Source organism: Orcinus orca, chromosome 13 (genome assembly GCF_937001465.1).
Source record: "Orcinus orca chromosome 13, mOrcOrc1.1, whole genome shotgun sequence".
NCBI lineage: Eukaryota > Metazoa > Chordata > Mammalia > Artiodactyla > Delphinidae > Orcinus > Orcinus orca.
In genome coordinates this window covers 24,799,768-24,817,502 of record NC_064571.1, presented here as the reverse complement: position 1 = coordinate 24,817,502, position 17,735 = coordinate 24,799,768, and the positions used below count along the sequence as shown (strand labels likewise).

General features: G+C 39.9%; 1 long non-coding RNA gene across 1 annotated transcript; it reads left to right on the top strand.

The window, feature by feature from the left end:
• The first annotated feature begins 4,313 nt into the window (after positions 1-4,313).
• LOC117195571 (uncharacterized) lies at positions 4,314-16,415 on the top strand. The gene is made up of 7 exons (XR_007471018.1): positions 4,314-4,481; positions 5,891-5,966; positions 6,949-7,079; positions 10,414-10,538; positions 13,346-13,392; positions 14,079-14,152; positions 15,494-16,415. It is a non-coding gene; the product is annotated as an uncharacterized LOC117195571 (long non-coding RNA).
• Positions 16,416-17,735: the final 1,320 nt, after the last annotated feature.

Sequence of the window (17,735 nt, the reverse complement as noted above, 5' to 3'; positions counted from 1 at the left end):
CTCTTATTCTTATCTTCAGACAGGAAGAACTTAAAAGGCTGGAGTTTTCTTGTTTCCACTTTAAGATCTACTCTGTTGATAGTAGGTTTTAATAGCGTGTGAATTTTAAGGATCCACTTGCCTTTTTCTAGCATCTAACTATCAGAAGGAACATGGTGTTTGCCATGTTTTAAGACTGAGGAATCTTTTGTCTTTGGAACGCCACTGACCCCCATGAGAAAGTATTCATTTTGTCCTCTTTCTAAATTTAGCCTGAGGAGTGTGCACTTTATTAAATAAATCTAACAGACAGTAAATATTCCGTGTATATATAAAATGATGCACATATATACATAAAACAGGGAGTAGGGGAGAAGGAATAGAGATGGAGGTGGGAAGATAGGGGATAGGAGGTGAGAGAGAGAGGGAGAGACTGGAATTTCAAGACGACTTTTCATTCTATAACCTGGTTGCTTAATGCAGGTACTAGCTCTTAAATATCTGCAGCCCTATTCACAAATCTTCCCTGTACTTTAGGTTTAAAACTTGAGAGGCTTGGCCTTGCCTGTGATAACCAGGGTGTCTAGAAAGGAGGCAAATGATCTGATTTGTGTAAACTGTAGTCACAGAAATGTTACCTGTGCTGGCCTACTCACTTCCTCCAGGCTCCTTTGTGTGTGTTCTGTCTGTTCCGCGTGGGCTAGAAGATCCTTACTAGTGCATGAGAACACGTTTGTAAACCTTGATTGTTCACATGTTATACCAAGTGTAGTCCAGTGCATATGCTGACTCCTCTGTGGGTCTTCTGCATGCAGTGGGCTAACTTCACCATGCTCTCTGCCATTGCAGTCTCAGGACCTTAGTTATGATCCATTGGTGACTTCCTCTGCTATAAGCCCCTCCCACAGATGCCAGGCTCACTGATAATGAGAGGAGACTATACTGTCCACTCCCTAGAATTGGTAGAGACTCAGAAAATAAATTGTTTCAGTAAACACCGAGAGGTTTATAGGTTTGTTGTTAGGGCACGGGGATACAGTGGTGAGTAGAAGTCTTTGTTCAGTAGCAACTTACAGTTATCTAGGAAGAGAAACATGTAGTGACTATAAATGGGTTAATTATAATAAAAGAATCAAGTGCAGCCAGAATATAGAGGAGAAATTGAGGAAGGCCTGACTGAGGAGACAGCGTTTGAGCTGGGCTTGGGGAAAGAGTATTTTGCCGGAATGAGGAAAGGACAGCCCAGGTATTGGGGACAGGTACAGAAGGCACAGGGCGTGAACTTGTGCTCTGGAGGGGCAGCCTCTGGTGTGACTAGAGGGTAGTGTGAAAGGGCAGAGAATTCATACATTCATTTTCAGCAAATATTTGTATAACAACTTCTAAGTTGAAGGCACTGTTCTAGGAAGTAGGAAGAGAACAAAATTCTTGCCCTTACCTGCTTTACATTCTAGTGGCGGGGAGAGATAAATAAATAAATAAATATATGAAGTGTCAAGTGGTGGTAAATGCTTTGGAGAATAACAAAACAAGATGAAGAGGTGAGGGAATGTGGTAGGTGATCAGGGAAGTCCCCTCTATTAAGATGTCGATTGAGCAGAGCCTTGAAGTGAGAAACAAGCCATTGGCTATCTGGGAGAGTGGAGATGGGGTGGGAGGGTGTGTTCTGGGAGAGTGGAGATGGGGTGGGAGGGTGTGTTCTGGGAGAGTGGAGATGGAGTGGGAGGGTGTGTTCTGGGAGAATGGAGATGGGGTGGGAGGGTGTGTTCTGAAGCAGAAAGAATAGTAGGTGCAAAGTCCCCGAGGCACGACTGTGCTTGGCATGTTTGAGGAAAGGTAAGCAAGCCAGTGTGGCTGGACAGGGGAATGTGAGTGATGGCAGGGCAGTAGAGAATGACATCAGGGAGGCTGGCAGGGGAAAGGAGGGAGGTGGATGATGTAGGTCCTTGTAAGTCATAGTTTGAACCTATAATTCAGTTGGAGAGACAGACTGATATTTGTTTATAAAGAGTTCTCAATGCTATGCTAAAAACTTGGGTTTTTTCTGTGATAAGTGAAGATCTTTAAACAACAGAGCAATCCATCCAAGTTTATATTTCAGAAAGATAACATCTTCCAAGTGGAGGATCATTTGAAATAGAAGAGATTGTTAGAATTGTAGGGCAGTAGTAATCCAGGCAGGAGATGTCACATGCCAGACACCACCTAGTCACAGACATAACTTTTGCAGAGATCAGCTACATGTTTTTGTTTTTTATTTACTTTCTCATATAATTTTTTTTTAAGTGCTGGACCACGAAACACTGTGGCATAGTTGGACAAATCTGAGACTTGATTCTAGTCTTTTTTTCTGTTTGCCTGCTGTGCAGCTTGGACTTACATCTCAAGCCTTACTTTTTCATTGTGAAATAAGAACAGTGCTAGTTAACCCGAGAACTCAACAAGCACATAGACCCGTGGCCTGTGAGGAGCAGTGAATGAGAGAAGGAATGGAGGTGTTTGGGACCCCAAGAGCCCTTCAGAAAACGTTTGTTCTTTTTAATATTGAGCATTAAAAGTGAAGGCATTCCATTTGTTTCACTCAAAAACAAATTCTATTCTTCTGTTAGCCTGTTTTTTTTTTTTTTTTTGTGCTCCCTTTTTCTATAGTCAGATCAGTTCCTGATGGGCATTCTCCAGTCCACACTATTGCATCTGATTGCAGGCTATGCAAAATTTCCCAGAGACAATGAATTTTGACTTTATAGTAGTTAATTCTTCATAGTACGTTCCTGCAAAATACTCTTTTCTTCAGAGTTTTTCCTTTTCAGGATAGTGGTCGTGTTTTGGTAACTAATAAACGCTACTCTTCAGAAAATTGTATAAATTGTGTTTAGTGTATCTACTTCGCTTACTTAATTCCATATTCCCTGTTTTATAGACAGACTTATTGGTGTCCAAAGTACCCATGGTTGAAATAGGACTGCCTACCTCATCTGCAGGTGAGTTGCCAACCCCAAGAGGCAGACCATGTTTAAATTGTTTTGTTTACAACAGTAACGTAAGCTAATGTAAGCTGAATGCAAAAAATGCAGTCAGAGAAATGTATGAAGTGGAAGGCAATTTTGCCCCCTACTCAGAGGTTACCACCAGTAATAATTTAGCACATATTTTTTCAGACGTAAAAAATGCAGATATAAGCATATACAATGGTCCCTTGGTATCTGCAGGGGATTGGTTTTAGGACTCCCCATGGATACCAAAATCCTCGGATGCTCAAGTCCCATATGTAAAATGGTGTAGTATATTCGGCCTTCCATATCTGCAGGATATGGAACCGTTGGATATGCAGAACTGACTGTACATGTGATTTAATGGTATAGTATTTAGACATTCTGGTTTATAATTTAATATATGGTGGACATCTTCCTATGAAAATATTTGGAGACCTCATTCTTATTTATTTATTAATATGTTTTCCCTCAAATTTGCTTTATGTAGTTGGATATAAATTAATGAACAAAAACTTAAGCAAGATACATTTAACAATTTACTAGAACCTGATACTCGAATTCTTTCAGTTTTTCTCAAACTCACCATGGGACTCGTAAGAAAAGTCCCTGAGGCACGACTATGCTTGGCATGTTTGAGGAATAGTAAGGAGGCCAGTGTGGCTGGACAGGGGAAATTCAGTGAGGGCAGGGCAGTAGAGAATGGAATCAGGGAGGCTGGCAGGGGAAAGGAGGGAGGTGGATGATGTAGGTCCTTGTAAGTCATAGTTTGAACTTATAATTCAGTTGGAGAGACAGACTGATATTTGTTTATAAAGAGTTCTCAATGCTATGCTAACAACCTGGGCTGTATTCTGTGCTAAGTGAAGATGTTCAAGCAACAGAGCAATCCAGCCAAGTTTATATTTTAGAAAGATAACAGCGTCACTATCCAAGACACATTGTAGACTATGTATATAGTATGTGTATAGTGTGCTGCTCTTCTATAAACTACAGGATACCTGTTACGTACAAATACTTACATACAAGATACAAGTGTGAATGTAAGCACTTGGGAAATATCTGAAAGAACCACACAAGAAACTGGGAGAGTGGGACAACTTTCCATGTCCCGTATGATTGGAATTCTGAAGGGTACACACACGAGCTAATGGACCTCTGCTACCAGCCTCCTGCTAAGGAGGGAAATTGCAGGCATCAAATCCTCTTTACTAATGAAGCGTCTCAGTAGGCCGACGTGATGACGTCATCTCGACGGGCGGTGGCGCATGCGCAGTAGTAGGAGGTCCGCGACCTGCGTGGGGTAACGCCTAGCCGCCTGTGGTTCATGGGCTTGTGCTGGCACCGGGGTCGCCGGGTTGGCGACTTTGGCACTCTTGGCGTTGGGTGGGCGGTATCTTGGGGGGGTCACGTGAGACAGTGGCATCATGCCCGAGGGCGCTGGAGTCAGCGTCGCGGCTTTTCCGGACGTTCGTCGGCCAGGAGGAAGGGCAGAAAGCACATCTCGGAAAGGTAATACGCCTTGGCCCCTGGGCGTTGCCGTTGGAGCTCAGAGCCCCTGGGCCTGGGCTTCGTCTCTTGTGCTGTTTCCTGTGACTGTTGCCCCCACGCGCTGCCCCGTCCGCACTGTGCTAGGGGGTATTGGTCGCCTCGCGGCTCAGTTCACAGTAGCTGAAAGGGGCAGTGTGTGGTGTTCTGATTTCCCCCCATCGTTTTAAATGGGAGGCTCTGGCCATTGCTCCTCGGGTAAAATGCAGAGGGACTGTTTTTTAAGATGGGACTGTCTGTCAGTGTTGGGGACACTCCTTAATTACCAAAATGGAATCCCCTTCAGTTCCTCAAGCTGTGTTGTTTTGGCACAGAAAATGTGAGTAAGAGGAACTGGAACTAAGTTTGAGTGAAAAAAACGCACGGGTACTGTCGAATATTCCACTGAAATAGTTGATTTGTGTTGCCCCTCGGAATTATAAAGGGCGTACTGTTGCTTCCTAACCGGTGTCATTTGAGAGATCTACCTCTGTACGTTCAAATGATTAATTTTGAGACTTTGCTCATGTGTGCGGTAAATGCTTTAATTCCCTAAGACCTTCCTTTCCTCCATCTCATACCTCATTAAGCCCGCTTCAGTTTATCTGAATTTCTTCTGAATCTGTCAACTCTTCCTCAACATCCTAATACTGAACTTGCCTGTCTGTTGCAATTAGGTCCTAAGTAGTGTCCATATATCTTGTTTCCTTCCAATCCATTCTTCACACAAGAAACCGTAAAAGCAAGTTGGAACATTGCTCATAAACATCGCTCAGAAACATTGTTTTGAGAAGAGAAAACAAACCGTTGGCCTTTAAGACTGTGCGTGGTCAAGAATCCTCTCTGCTTCTATGGCCCCACCTTGTGCCACTTTTGCCCTCACTTTTTATGCTTCAGATTCACTGAATTAACCTTAGTTCTAACTCATCTTACAGAAGTCAGTTCAGATATTATTTTTCACTGTGATTCCTAGCATTAAGGAATTTTATTATCAGGTTTTGTATGAGGACTGAAAATAAACTGTGAAGTGGAAGAATTGAGTTTAAACTATTACAGTCAACACGCATGTATTAATGATACCTTAGTAGTCAGCACCGGGCTAGGTTTTATCAGGGATGCAGAAGTTCTGGTCATCTCTGGTTTTAGATATCCCTTATTTGTTGAGACCTTTGCATTGTTTTGTTGCCTTTTATCTGCTTTCAAGATGGGACAACAGGAACAAGGGAAGTATAAGTTATTACTAGGTGGGGTTGAATAAGTGGAGCAGCAAAATGCAAAGCAGAAAGAAGAGGGACCTACCCTACAGGGATATGATTTCCATTTTCAAGGCACATCCATCCTATGCAGGGAGACAGCCTAACATAAAATTTGCCTAACAAAAAATATATTAACAGGTGGAAGGACTATCTCCCAGTTGAACAGCGGATGCCTGGGACTCGTTTCCTTGCTTTCAAAGTTCCTTTAAAAAAGGTAAGCAAAAGTTAATACCGTATTCTTCCAGAAATCTGAATTCATGATATAGACCTGGCTCTCAACCCTGTCATACTCCATTTTCCCTTTTTGTAGCAAATACTTTTTAATACCTCCTTTACTATCCAGAAATGGAATTCATAGATGAATACAACCTACTTTTGATCTTAATTAAAAAAAAAGAAACCAATGGAATGCCCTAATTATAAATAAAGAATAAAGTAATTTATAAGAAAGTAATATGTATCTCAGTATGTAGATGTTTGGGGATGACCATACTAGAAATAAGAAATAGTCAGTTACTTGTACCATGAATGCAATAAACTATGGACTTTGAATGATAATGATGTGTCAGCGTTGGTTCATGAATTCTCACAAATGAAGCACACTGGTATGGCATGTAGATAACAGGGAAGGCTGTGTGGGATGAAGGAGAGCAGGTATAAGTGGGAACTGTGTACTCTTTGCTCAGTTTTGCTGTGAAGTTCAAACTGCTCTAAAACTAGTCTACTAATTTAACAAACACTGTGTGTTGCTGACACTTGAATAACCAAAGAGATCAATGGAACAGGGTACATGTATAAGCCAAATACTTAAAAGAATATTTATCAGTGAAAGCCATCCTTTATATATGTAGATATTCAAGAAGTATTTATTTTTGTGTCTCTTTTCAGGCACTCTGCTTGGAGCTGGCAATACAGTGGTAGGCAAAATTGATGTGGTCCCTGCCTTCTGGAGGTTTACAGTCTGGTTAGGAGACCAAAATGAAATAAACAAACCTAGAAATAAATGTATAGAAGTGAACTTATTTTCTTCCGTCTAATCTCTCTGGAAGAAAGGATCATAATATCGCTTGTAAACTCCAGAGGAGGAAACTTTACTTTGAATCTCATATGTTAGCATCACAGGGTTTGAATAAATGGATAAGATAATAAAGGATTTTAAACACATGTGCTTTCTTATTTTATTCTTTCTGACACAGTTTTGAAAAGAATCTTGCTCCAGAAGAATGATTTTCCCCCTTGGATCGTTCTTAACAAACTCCAGGAACAAAATGAAGAACTTGGGCTGATTATTGACTTAACATATACTCGCGGCTATTATAAGCCAGAGGTAAATGGAACCCGTAATTGAAAATGACCTTCTTTCTGATACTGTAATAATTGAGAGTAATTCAGTAGTTATCATCTTATGCTAAGGTGAATCCTGGCCTTCTCTCGTGGGTTCAAAAAGGGAAGCTAGTGGTTTCCATAAATACACATTTGTAATTGCTGTTTCAAAATGAGATTAAAGATATGAATTGAACTATAGTATTTGGCAGTAGGCTCTAGATATGCTTAAGAAATTCTATAAGCTTCCATGTTCTATATTTTGAAATTGAAATAAACTTTTAGGTAGAATAGTAGTAGCCTAAAAGGAAAGAAAGGTATGTCCATTATGTCTTTAGCACTTATTTTAAGCAGTTGCCTGAGCATGTTTAAGCATCAGGGTAAAAGACACTTGTTCTCTAAGTTTTATGCTTTCTTTTCCTAATATCTTCTGATATAATACAGAAACACATGCATTCTCTTGGCCCGTGTAGGACATACCAGTGCAAAATAATTATCCTTCTTCTGACCTGTTCCATGGCCTTGAGAGACAGTAACACCTAATGTTTGTTAAGATTTGTATAGCAGTTTGCCATTTAGAAAGTTCTTTCATATCCATTGACTTTGTTAATCTTCACAACAATCCTTTGCTGTTGAAGTGGAAGTACTACTGATACCTCCTACTGAGTGCTTACTCTGCACTAAGCTCAGAGGATAGACAACTACAATTACTAATTTTATGGACGATGAAACTGACTCTCGGACAAGGAAGAATTGAAATTTCAACTCAGTTATTCCTGTTTTTTTACTGTGGTAAAATATAGATAAATCATATTTATTTTCACCATTTATAAATATGCAGTTCAGTGACATTAAGTACAGTCACAGTGTTGTGTAACCATCACCGCTGTCTATAACCAAAACTTTTTCATCATCCTCAACAAAAACTCTGTAAGCATCAAACAGTAACAACCCCATTATCCCTCCCACCGGCCCTTAGACACCTCTATTCTATTTTCTGTCTCTATGAATTTGCCTATTCTAGGTACCTCGTGTAAGTGGAATCTACAATATTTATCCTTCTATGTCTGGCTTATTTCACTAAACCTAGTGTTTTCAAGGTTCATCCATGTTATAGCATGTAACAAAATGCCATTCCTTTTTTGGCTTAATAAATCCCATTGTGTGTATATAGACCATAGTTTGTTATTCAACGGTTGATTGACACTTGGTTGTTTTCCACCTTGTAGGTATTGTGAATTATGCTGCTATGATCATTGGTGTACAGATATTTGTTCAAATCCCTGCTTTCAGTTCTGTTAGATGTGCAGCGTAGGTAGTAGCAGAGTTGTTGGATCATACAGTAGCTCTACGCTTAACCTTTGAGAAAGTGCCAAACTGTTTTCTACAGTGTCGTCTTGTTTATAAACAATTATCACAATCTTCAGCATATACAAAAGTATACAAAATACTGTGAGTGTTCCTTGTATACCCACGAACTCATCCAGCTTTAATATTTACCAACTGATGGCTGTCATGTTTTATCTATACCCCCACCTGTTTCACCCCATTCCATATTATATTGAAGCAGCTCCGAGACAACATGTAATTACACCTATACATTTTTTAAAATTAATTAATTAATTACTTTTCTTTTGGCTGTGTTGTGTCTTCGTTTCTGTGCGAGGGCTTTCTCTACTGGCGGCAAGCGGGGGACGCTCTTCATCTCAGTGCATGGGCCTCTCACTATCGCGGCCTTTCGTGTTGTGGAGCACAGGCTCTAGAGTGCAGGCTCAGTAGTTGTGGCTCACGGCCCTAGTTGCTCCGCGGCATGTGGGATCTTCCCAGACCAGGGCTCGAACCTGTGTTCCCTGCATTGGCAGGCAGATTCTCAACCACTGTGCCACCAGGGAAGCCCCAGGTATACATTTTTGGTATGTATATTTAAAATATAGGACTTTTATTCCTTAATATCATTTTTTAATAGTAAACACCCAGTGAGTGCTCAAATTTGCAGTTGTCTCCTAAATGTCATAAAAAATTGTTTTTAAGAATTTTGAATTAGATGCAAATAAGGTCCACACTTTGCCGTGGATTGTTAGGTCTCTGAAGTCTTATTTAATCTCTAGGTTCTCCCTCCATGTCTCTCTAACTTTTTTTTTCCTCCTTGAATTTTTTTTTTAAAGAAAACAGGTAATTTGTTCCATCTAGATTTTGATGATTACAGTCCATGTGTTGTTAACATATTCTTCAGTCCTTTTATTTCCTGTAAATTGGTAGTTGATCAGAATGAAGCTTGCATGTTTTGTTTTGGCAAGACAGTTTCATAGGTGATGATGTGTTCTTCCATGGAGACATATATAATTGTGTCTTTCTGTGGTATTAGCAGTCATTGATGATTCATACCTTCATCCATTAATTCAGTTGAGGCTTCAAAGAATGGTGAATTCTGTTGTTCTTTTTTTCACTTATTAGCTGGGTATATTTGTATGAGGAGAAGATTCCCCTCATCAACTATTTGGTTGCCCAGTTATAGAGGCATGATTCTCTTCTTTTATTTAAGAGTTTTCAAACTAATGAGTTGATTCACAAATATCCTTCAGTGGTGACCAATTTCGTAAAATTTATTTATTCATATCACCGTGGACTGCGTTACAGTTATTATTCTAACTGAAGCCCTATCTTTGGCCAGTTGGAGCTTCTCAGTGACTCCTGAGTACTTTTTTTTTTTTTTTTTTTTTTTTTTTTTCCCTGAGTACTTTTAACATGACATCAGTTGTTTCTAGACTTTTTCAGTGGTCAGAGCTAGGAAATATTTATGTTTTTTTTTAATATTTTAAAAATATGTCATAGGTTCATACTGTTACTTTCCATTTAAATTCAGAACTAGAGAATTTTCACTTATCCTTTTCTGTCTTCTATTGATAGTCTACTTTCTCCCACCCCAAGAATACCAGTTCTCAACAATGCCTGAAATTTGCTCTATTTCCTAATTCGAATCCAAGTTCTTCTGACTCTATTCTACTACTCTCCTTAAATCACAGCCTCTTTATGGCCCTTGAAATGTAAGATAGAACATAAATGTAGGTAGAACTGTTTATATCATTTTGAGTTACATGTCCATTCGTTCACATAGATTTGCTTTTCCTTTTGCATGCCTAGTAACTGTCCATTCTGCAGTTTTAATGAAAATCAAGTGATAATTACTGGTTAAAGCAGCTTTGGAAAAAATGGCTCTTATCAGAATGACTGACATACTAAGTATAATGTACTCTCTTTGTTTGTATTCTGCCTTCTCTAATTTTTTAGTCTTTCCCTACAAAGGAAATAATACATATTTTCATGGTTTTGCCTTATAGGACTTACCAGAAACTATTCCTTATTTAAAAATTTGTACAATTGGGCATCAGGTGCCAGATGACGACACTAGTGTTAAATTCCAGTGGGAATTTAAATGGGTTTCTGAAAGAAAATAAAGATAATGGTGAGTTGTTTTTGGTTTTTTTCCTTTACCTGAACTTTGGTATGCATTGTGAGTGGGGTTGGGGATTTTGAACATTTTTAATAGTTCTGACATTAGGCCTGTTGTGTTTGGTAACATTAAGGTGGAAATGTCAGATGGTGCTAATAGAGTACGGTGCTTTTCCTATTTATCGTCACTAACAATTTAGTTTAGTTTGGAAAGTGATTTTTGTGAGAAATATGAACTGCACTAGCTTATCTCTTTTCTAAAAATTTGAAGATAGGGGATAGGAGGTGAGAGAGAGAGGGAGAGACTGGAATTTCAAGATGACTTTTCATTCTATAACCTGGTTGCTTAATGCAGGTACTAGCTCTTAAATATCTGCAGCCCTATTCACAAATCTTCCCTGTACTTTAGGTTTAAAACTTGAGAGGCTTGGCCTTGCCTGTGATAACCAGGGTGTCTAGAAAGGAGGCAAATGATCTGATTTGTGTAAACTGTAGTCACAGAAATGTTACCTGTGCTGGCCTACTCACTTCCTCCAGGCTCCTTTGTGTGTGTTCTGTCTGTTCCGTGTGGGCTAGAAGATCCTTACTAGTGCATGAGAACACGTTTGTAAACCTTGATTGTTCACATGTTATACCAAGTGTAGTCCAGTGCATATGCTGACTCCTCTGTGGGTCTTCTGCATGTAGTGGACTAACTTCACCATGCTCTCTACCATTGCAGTCTCAGGACCTTAGTTATGATCCATTGGTGACTTCCTCTGCTATAAGCCCCTCCCACAGATGTCAGGCTCACTGATAATGAGGAGGAGACTATACTATCCACTCCCTAGAATTGGTAGAGACTCAGAAAATAAATTGTTTCAGTAAACACCGAGAGCCTTATAGGTTTGTTGTTAGGGCACGGGGATACAGAGGTGAGTAGAAGTCTTTGTTCAGCAGCAACTTACAGTTATCTAGGAAGATAAACATGTAGTGACTATAAGTGGGTTAATTATGGTAAAAGAATCAAGTGCAGCAGGATGTTGAGTGATGATTAGTGATGTTGAGCAGCTTTTCATGTGCCTCTTGGCCATCTTATGTGTTCTTTGGAGAAATGTCTGTTTAGGTCTTCTGCCCATTTTTTGATTGGGTTGTTTGTTTTTTTAGTAATGAGCTGCATGACCTATTTATATATTTTGGAGATTAATCCATTGTCTGTTGATTTGTTTGCAAATATTTTCTCCCATCCTGAGGGTTGTCTTTTTGTCCTGTTTATACTTTCCTTTGCTGTGCAAAAGCTTTTAAGTTTCATTAGGTCCCATTTGTTTATTTTTTTTAAGGCTGCATTGTTCCTTTGCTCACTGATGAACATATAAAAGTCCGAAGTTTTTAATACTATAAAATGTCGAAGTAATGAACATTGCTGTGTGAACACCTTTGAATATATATGCTTTGTCTCAGTTAACTTCACTCAGAATGGGACTTCTGCATCAAAGAGTTGGTGCCCTTATGCTTTCTGTGGTTGTTGCTACACTGTACCAATTTATGGTTGTTCATGCAGGAAATATTTATTGAGCATGTGTTATGTTTAAGCACTGTGCTGGGGGCTAACAAAAAGACTTGTGAAATTTTGTGAGTGAAAAGACTTGACCTGCCCTTTGTGAATTCTAACAGTCCAGAGAGGGAATAGATATTCAAGAATCATACACTGCATGTAGAATTACATCTCTGACAAGTGCCAAGGAGAGGAACATGGTACCATGAGAGCATATTTTAGGGAGGATTTGATCTCATCATGGAGACTAGAGAAGGTTTATTTAGGGATGTTTCAGCTGATATCTGAAGGATGAGTAGGTATTAAGCAGATAGGGACACTGTAGAGAGATTTCTGAGCATAAGGAATATCAAAAGACCCTATAAGAGGAAAGCATATGGTGTGTTGGAGGAACTGGCCAGGAAGGTGGGGCTGTTGGGGGAGCATGTGATTATAATGGAGCTACAAGTATGGGTAGGAGCTCGATCGTGCAGGCTTATGTTTAAGGTTTCAGACTTTAATAGAAAACCATTGAACTTTGTTGTTGAAGGTGAGTGCATGGATATTACCCAATTGCATTTTCAACCTATCATTTTGCTACCAAGTGGAGAATAGACTGCAGGGAGAAAGAGTGGAAGCGAGGAAACAAGTTAGGAGACTTTTGTAGAAATTGGACATAATGATGGCTTGGACCAGGGTATGGTGGTCATTTTGGTGGAAAGATGTGGACAGATTCTAGAGGTATGTAGGCAGTATCATTGTTAGCACTGGTGGTGGGCTGAGGATGAGGGTGAGGGAGAAATAGCTGTCAGTGATGGTGATTCCTAAGTCTCTGGCTCCTATGGTTGGTTAGATAGGGTTTTTTAGATATGATGATAATATTTGTTCTGATTTGTCTTTAGTTATTTGTTGGTTCTTGATGAATACTCTGTCATATTAAGTCTCCTGTTTTTAGCGTACAGAGCATTTTCACCCAAACTGACTGTTGCACGTTATCAGATAACTTTTTAACATCTGCCAGTTTGGTCCTGTATTTTATTCTCTTTCATTTATTAATTAAGTTGTTGTATCAATGTAAATAATTATATTAATAAATTTTCTAAAGTTGCGTTATCCTTGCATCCTTGGAATAACGCCTTTTTGTGGTCCTGGTGTATATCATTCTTTAATAATTATTGATTAGATGTGCTGATATTTTCTTAGGATTTTTATATCTATATTTGTAAAGGGAAATTGGACCTTTTTTGCGAAACCTTGATTTTCTTTTCTTTTTATTTACAAATGACTCGAATTTTGTTGTTTTGTAGATATTTGATTGATGTAGAAGGCATGTGGCCAGATGATGCAATTGGATGTAAGTAGAAGGGTTGTCACTACTTTTCCCTTTTTATAAAATTTGAAGGTAGAAATGTAGGGGAATTTCTCAAATTTTGGACAAAGAGAAAAGTTTGTAATTCATTTGTTCTGACATAAGATAACGTTTTACCAAAAGTTTTGAAAGGGATGTATCTGGAAATAGCGAGATATAACAGCCTGAATAATTAGTCAGTGGATTTCAGCATTTTTTTTCTTTTTTAAAGTTATTTAATTAATTACTTTATTTTTGATATTATATCTACTGCACCACCAAGGAAGTCCCTTTTTCTTCCTTCCTTCCTTCCTTTCTTTAAAGCTCCAAGTCATTTAAAATATATGACTTCTTACTAAAAATCTCCGGTTCATATAGCCAAGGGGTTTATAACTTCTCCTCTAAAAGTTATATTCCTGGGACTTCCCTCGTGGTCCAGTGGTTAAGACTCTGCGCTTCCAGTGCAGCAGGTGTGGGTTCAATCCCTAGTTGGGGAGCTAAGATCCCACATGCTGCGCAGCCAAAGAAAAATGTTTTAAAAGTTATATTCCTGTATTATTGAATTTAGTGGTTTAGATTTTTTTTAATGTTTAGAAGATTTCAATTTATTTACCAGGAACAAACAAAACATAATGTAAAAATAGTTTTCCGGAAACTATTTCCATCATTCTCTTCTTCCCTTTCTCCTGCAGACTGGTGTTTTATCCTTGCAAGTTCTCCGTCATTCCATAAGAGAGCTGCTCTTCTTCTGGTTTCATAAGAGATGGTGAACAGTGTTAAAATATCCAGTATACCTAAATTTCTAGAGTACACTTCAGGGAGTGAATGATGGGGTGGGATGTTGGGGCAGAGTGAGAGATACAGATTCTGGCGAGACTGAGAGTCATTCACAAAAATTACTGGGCTGTGGTGAAGGGAGAACAAAAATAAATCAGGTTCCTGCTGGTGAACAGGAAGCCAAAATGAAGAAGAATGGTGCGTAGCCGGGCAATGTAATTAGAATCATAAGTGCTGTGTCTTCTGATAGTAATTATGAACAGAAACCAACTAATAATTACGAATAACATGTAGGTGACCAATCCTTGAGAGCTGAGGCAGAGAGAAGGAAAGATGGCATTATACCTTGTCTCTGGTTCATTGAGTTTCCCAGGCTGGTTGTGACCAATCTTGGGTGAAATCATAACTAAATCATTTTTGCTAAGGTGATCAGCTTTCGTGGGGTCCTTTCTCTGCACTCTGTCCAATGATAAAGCCCACTGGTTGATGCCTCCTGGAAAAGAGTTATTTCAAAACAGTATAAATGAAGCATTGATGAAACAGCCATGAGGAACACGTTTCCACATGGCCTCGCACCTCCTTTTCAAAGTGCTTTAAAACTTTTTTCATCCAAAAATCAATAAAAGAAAAGGATTGGGATCATATCCCATACAGAGGTAGTGTAAGAAAAAAGAGAATAAGGAGCAGAATAGCATCTCTTCAGACAATAAAATCAAGTTGGAAAAGACAGGTCCACAAAACAGATCAAAACTGTAACCTATTATTTCAAAGTGGGCTAAAAGATGCTAGGAAAAACAGTGGAAAAGATGAAAGAACATGGATCAAGGAGGGAATGGGAAGTTATTGTTTAATGGCTCTAGAGTCTCTGTTTGGGATGGTGAAAAAGTTCTGGAAAAGGTAAATGCTGATAAATGCCACCTATGGGTGTTTGGTTTTAGTTGATCTTCTTCCATGAAAGGGTTTGGAGAGATTCAGAAACTATGCTGCTGCCTCCATCTTTCTGAGGTCCTGCTCAATCTTTAGACATAATTATTTTGAATTTGAATAGTGGTGATGGTCGCACAGCATTGTGAGTGTATTTAATGTCACTTAATTGTATACTTGAAAATGGTTGAAGTACTAAATTTTGTTTTATGTATATTTTACCATAATTAAAAAAAAAAAGGTGAACGAACAGCATAAACCAGAATATTAGGTAAGATGATAGAACTCAGGACAGAATTCAAAATAAAAGGAAAAAAAATTCAGAAATGAGGACTAAATTTAAAATAATACAAGAGTGGGGACTTCCTTGGTTGTCCAGTGGTTAAGAATCTGCCTTCCAATGCAGGGGATGCAGGTTCGATCCCTGGCTGAGGAACTGAGATCCCCCATGCCGCAGGCCAACTAAGCCCGCACGCCGCAACTACTGAGCCCACGTGCTGTGGAGCCCACGCGCCACAACTAGAGAGCCCACGAGCCGCGAGGAAGAGCCCCAGCGCTGCAACGAAGAGCCCACGTGCTGCAACTAATACCCGATACCACCAAAAGTAAATCATTTAAATAAAATCATATGAGTGAATGAACATAATGCCTTAAGAGAAACAAACAGGAAAAGGAAAAATTTTTTTGAAGATAAAAAGGATTTTAGAGAAATGGAAAACATAAAAGATAGGCAAAAACGAGCCAGGACAGCTCTGAGAAAAGTAATATAAATATGTATAAGAATCTATTATACCATAAAAGTGACATTTCAAATCATTGGGACAGATTAGTCAATAAATTGTGATACATACATGTTGAGGTATAAATAGTTCTCTGGAAGGATCTACAGCATGGCAAAAGCAGATGTCTCTGAGGAGGGAAATGTGTGGCTGGGGCACGTGGGGAAAAGGGTGACTTTTCGTTGAATGCCCTTGTGGACCTTTTCTAATGTTCTGTCATGTGAATTTATTACCTCTGAAGTTCGCCTGAGTTCAAACCCCAGTTCCCCCAGTTGCTAGCTCTTAATCTTGGGCAAACTCTTCACACTCTCCAAGCCTCTTTATCTGTGAAATAAGATCAGTAACTTAGCCTGGTGCTGCCTGGCACAGAATAAACTGTCAATAAATGGAGATTATTAGTGTAAAAAACCCAAATGCCCATGAATGGATGAATGGATTTTTAAAATGTGGTGTATTTGTGAATTATTATACAGTCATAAAAAGGAATGAAGTACTGACACATGTTACGACATGGACGAACTTGAAAACATTACGCTAAGTGAAAGAAGCCACACACAGTGGTCCCATTTGTATTATGTCATGAAATGTCCAGAAAAGGCAAAACCATAGCGACAGAAAGGAAATTAATGGTTGCAGGGACTGGAGGAGGAGGGGATGAAGAGGGCCTGCTGATGGTTATGGGGGCTTCTTTGTGGGGTGATGAAAACGTGATGGGTTAGATGACGGTGATGGTTGCATAGGCTTGTGAATGTACGAAATGACGCTGAATTTGCAGTTTCAGACGGTGAGTGTTATGGCATGTGAATGACATCTCAAAAAATTAATGTTGAAAATGAACATTGCCAGTTTTCCCATGGTCACTATCCACTATCCACTGTCTCCATCTCTCCCTTCTCCCCACTGCATTCCTTTTGACGCCCACCCCTGCCGCTCTCTCCCATCCTCACTCCCTCGTCCTGCCCCACGAGGCCTCCCAGGGAGCCCGTGAACCACTGGGCGCCTGGGTCCTGCGGCTGTTGGAGTGGCTGCCCAGTGTGTGTGCCCCCACCGCTCTCACCCGTGAGAGTGGACGCTTCCGTCGGATTTTTCTCGTGCGTTTCAGTTGATGGTGATGTTTACAGAAGGTGGCATGCACCCTGGTCAATGGAGGAAGCCCCTCAAGATAATATTTAGGCCTGTCCAGAAGTTTGATCTCATCCACCAGTAACCTCAGGATGCTGTGCTCTGAAAGCCAGGTTGGCCGCCTGCGGGCACTTGCAGATACTGAGGACTTTGGAGGCATTTGGGCCTGCAATTGAGGCCTTGTACCTCCACATGCGACGTGACCTCAGCCCTTTGCTGCACCTCTCTAAGTGAAGTGGCACAGGAATACTGGCCTTGCCTGTCATTGCCAGGATTAACTGAGTAGTGCATTAGCTGCCCTGGTGCTTAGGTGTGGAGTACATGGTGATTTACATACCAGGCCCTGCTCGTGGGCCTCCTGATGCAGCAGTTCCTTGGCTGTGCCCCTGTCGTCAGCTGCCCCTAGGATAACTGAGCCCTAGCCACCTCTCTGGTAGATTTCCCTATCCCCCACTATAATCACACCTGGATAAGGCAACTGAAACCTTTCAGAGATGTGTCCTGAACCTCCTGTTTTCTTAAATACCTATCTGGTGATTGTGAGACTTAAGGCCAACCTCCCCAAGAGACTTTTTCTGTTTCTCCTAGTAAACCTAGATTCACCTTCTGTCATCTTCAATTCTACTCAAATTTTGTTTTTTCACCCCTGACCACTCACCATGCTTTTTACTTCTGCCATTTCATCCCCACTCCTGCTTCCTTTCATAAATCCATAAATGTCTTTTGGCCTTCCTAGCCCTGGGCCAA